Source organism: Rutidosis leptorrhynchoides, chromosome 4 (genome assembly GCF_046630445.1).
Source record: "Rutidosis leptorrhynchoides isolate AG116_Rl617_1_P2 chromosome 4, CSIRO_AGI_Rlap_v1, whole genome shotgun sequence".
NCBI classification, from domain to species: domain Eukaryota; kingdom Viridiplantae; phylum Streptophyta; class Magnoliopsida; order Asterales; family Asteraceae; genus Rutidosis; species Rutidosis leptorrhynchoides.
This window is the reverse complement of record NC_092336.1, coordinates 585,584,199-585,588,641: the sequence shown is the minus strand read 5'-3', so window position 1 is coordinate 585,588,641 and position 4,443 is coordinate 585,584,199.

Sequence of the window (4,443 nt, the reverse complement as noted above, 5' to 3'; positions counted from 1 at the left end):
TGTATAAACGTGTAATTTGGAGTTTATCTCCTCATATTGTAAATTTTCTAGATAATAATAACAATCGGCGTGGGGATGAGCCGCCTAGCTTGACTAGGTTCCAAACTCCTAAATATAATGCATTCATAGTATTTGTTTATAAGGGGCATCATTTTTCGACTCTCCCAGGGCATCCGAAATTGCAGGACCGGCCCTGCTTAGAGACGAATAGCAAAATTGATATTATTCGAGAGCATTTGAAAAAGGCTCAAGATAGGCAAAAGTCGTATGCCGACAAGCGTAGACGAACGATCAAATTTCAAGAAGGTGACATGGTGATGCTTAAGGTTTCGCCATGGAAGGGTATTATTCGATTTCGAAAACGAGGAAAGTTAGCTCCTCGGTTTATTGGACTATTTAAGGTTTTAGCTCGTGTTGGTGAAGTCGCGTATCGTTTGGAATTACCCGAAGCGCTTGTGGGGATCCATAATACGTTTCATGTTTCCCATCTCCGTAAGTGTCTTGCGGATGATTCATCTTGGGTGCCTTTAGACGAGATTGAGCTAAACAATAAGTTAGAGTATATTGAGGAGCCGATCGCTATACTCGATGAGAAGGTCAAGAGGTTGAGACATAAAGAGGTAAGGACATTTAAAGTCCAATGGCATCGAAGTAAAGGTTCCGAATTTACTTGGGAGCCCGAAGAGTTCGTATTGGTTTATCTTCCAGCTTGTCATGCGGCTTGGATCTCGAGGACGCGCTCCGATTCAAGTGGGGGAGAGTTGTAACATCCCATTTTCCCGTACGTATCGAAAGGTGCTCACTTAATCATTTGTACGTTTATAACTCGTTAGCTTATGCACAAATGTATGAATATATGCGTAGATATGTATATATATATACATATATATATATATATATACACACACACACACATATATGTACACTTGATAATGTGTGCATGTATAAGTTTAATCATGGGTTTGGTTAGCGTTAAGTCTTGTGAGACTATTGTTGAAGGCTAGGTGAATATAGGAAGCGGGTTTGGAATGTACAAATCAAATAAAATCGAAAATTGTTTAAAATCGGTCGAATTGTCCAGTTACAGCCTTAGGCCGCGCCGCGACAATTGGGTCCGCGCCGCGGCAAATAAAGCAATTCCAGATCAGAAGTCAAGTTAAAAGGGGTCATTTTTCCTTTGTTAGGTCGCGCCACGACACCTCAGCAGTTCTGACTCTGATTTTAGCTCAAATTAAATAAATTTAAGGGGCAAATTGGTAATTTAACATGTGGATCTGATGGGAGCATTAAACCTCCACCACTAGTTCATTTATTTCATTTCCTTTTCTATTTTCTTTCCAATTTCTCTCCCAAAACACAAAACCCACTTAGTTTAATGTTGAGATTTGGAGTTGGAGATTTGTGAATCAAACCTAGGAGCGAGATTTAAAGTTGTTCTCCTTGTTACTAGCTACAAGAAGATAGTCTTGGTAAGTTCTAACTTTATGTTTTAAGTTTTAATTGGTTAATGGCTAGAGTTTGGGTTTACTAGAGATTTGTATGACCCATTTGAGGGTAAAATGGGTGAGTTTGGGTTATGTTGTTGTAATGAAACCCTAATAGCCACTATTTAGGGTTTTGGCCTTGTGATTCGAGGTTGTAAGTGTCAATTGGTGTTGTTAGTCACTAATGCACTTTAAGATTTATGAAAGAAGTGTAAATGGGTAAGTTTGACTTGATTGTGAGTCTAAGTAATATAAAATGGGTCAAAATGTACTAGTTGACCTAATTAGATGAAATGGGTATGGATTACCCTAAGTTTTGTGTTAATTGAAGATTAATAGAGTTTAATTCACTAGTCTTAGTGATTAAAGTCGAGTCTTGGCCATTTATGGGCGGTTGTGAGTAGTTGAGTCATTTAATGCAAATTGGGTCATTAAATGCTCAAGTGGGAGTATTGTGGTTAGTCCCACTAGTTGTGAAATTGAATGTGCACTTAATGATTTAGGTACATTGCATTGAAGCTCGGACGTGCATAATCATCATCCTTGTGACAAGGTGAGTGGAATAAGTATACTTGTACGTATATGATGTGCTTATTTGTACGTAAGGATATGTGTTGTCCTAGTTAGTGATATATGTGTTGTACACTAACGATTTAAGAACGGATATGTGTTGTCTAATTTAGCAATATATGTGTTGTATGCTAACGGTTTATTAAATGGATATGTGTTGTCCAAATTGGTGTTATATGTGTTGTACACTAATGATCTTATGAACGGATATGTGTTGTCCAAGGGTTGGTGATATATGTGTTGTGCACTAACAGTTGTTATGAACACCGATGGGAATTTTGAGTACCATTCTTTTTTGCTATTGGTTAACCATGGTTGTGTGATTGTGTAATTAGCATATTAAATTATGAACTATATGCTATTGTCGGTTGCTAGCTCCTTGTGGATTGTGGATTGTAGTTTATGCATGATGTTTGCATGTTTGTCGAATAGCTAGCTTGTATGAAGTATTGTGTAAGTGATTGCAAGTAAGTAGGTTATATATGAACATGTATAATTATTGCATTCACTAAGCATTAGCTTACCCCTCTCGTTGTTTATCTTTTTAGTTGCAGGTGCGGATAAGGGCAAAGGGGTTATCGGGCACTAGGTGGCCTTTGATGATGTTTTGTTGAAGTTTGAAAGTTGGCCTAACGTTTTGGGTAGTTTAGTCCCAAACCATGCTCAAAGGGTCGTTTGGATTATAAACTATCGTTGTAGTGGGTCAAACTTGTATTGAACTTAATTAATGGCCTTCGTGCCTTTTGTAAACATTTAAATTGTTGAACGTTTAAATGGAACTTGTGGATTGGTTTACATATTTTATTGGCGCGTAAATGTGTATCATTACAAAAAAAATTATCGTATGGAATACGGTTTGGGTTGTTTCAAGTGGTATCAGAGCATGGTCTTAGGGATTTAGGCGACTTGAGATAGGTGCCTAGACTTAGACTTTATTGTGTATGCGCTTTTATGCGGGACTTGTAGGACCTTGGGTCAAAGCGGGAATTGTTAGTACTTTGGTTTATGTGAACTAACCTCGTGTTAATTGAATTGTGTCGTGTTTATCAATCATCAAGCGAGATGGACGTTGTACTAGCGAGTTAATGCGACGTGTTCGCATAACAATGATTAGCTACCATTGTTACGGGTGCAAATCGTGTCAAACAAGTAATGTACGACGATTGTTGAGTAAGATGGAGTAGTGTGGGGTATACGTATATGAAGATGAGAAACGAACACGACACCGAAAATGGGGGTACGAGTGAGGACGTTGAGTTCACGGCCAAAGTTGAGGCCATCTTTAAACGTCAAAAGGCGGAGTTCCTCGAGGATGTTAAGAAAATGTTTCTAGATACAATTGACGAGCAATTAGTCAATGTAGTCAAGGAGCAAGTGAAGGCCGTTCATCAAGAGGATAATGTGGGGAGACGGGACTTCTTTTATAAGAATTTTAAGGATTCTCAACCTCCCACCTTTGAAGGTGAACGAGACCCTCTCAAGAGTGCCCGATGGATCTCCGATATGGAGGGGGCTTTCCATACTTGTGAATGTCCTCTTGATAAGAAGACAAGGTATGGTTGTAGCATGTTAAGGGGTGACGCTAAGCTATGGTGGGATGCGAAAATCCAAGTTTATGGTGAAGAACAATGCATGGATTTTACTTGGGATGAATTCAAGGTAGAGTTTTTCGATGAGTACCGAACTTCGGCCGATCTAACTAGGCTTAAGGACGAGTTACGTTCCTTGAGGCAATGGTCGATGGATTTGAACACTCTCAAATCCTTGTTTTTGTCCAAGACCCAATTTTGCCCGGAGTATGTCGGGAATGATAAAATGTTGAAGGAAGATTTTTATAGGATCTTGAATGATAATTATCAAGAGAAAATTAGTGTGAATGTAGTGAAGAGCTTTGATGAATTGTTCAATATGGCGAAGGGTTTTGAAGCGCTTGTGTTGAGAAAGAGTAGTTTTACTTTTGGTAAGAGGAAGTTCGAGAATTCGAATCAATCGAGCTTTTCCAACAAAAAGAACAAGAAGGGCTCCGAAAGTGTTAATAGTGTGAAGAAGGGTGGCTCCGGTGGTCATGTACCCAATTGCTATACTTGTGGGCAAAAAGGTCACATCTCGCGTGATTGCCTCAACTCACCTTCCACACCCAAATTTACTTGTTTCAATTGTGGTAAAGAAGGGCACAAGAGGCCCGAGTGTCCCGAGTTGTGCAATGATAATATTAAGCGGTTAGAAAAGGCGGCGGGTACTGCTAGAGGTTGAAATTATTTGATGACCAATGATGAAGCCAAACAATCGAACGAAGCTGTCTCGGGTACTTTCATGGTTAACTCTAATCCGGCAAGGATTCTATTTGATAGTGGTGCAAATTTGTCTTTTGTGTCACCTCGATTTGTAC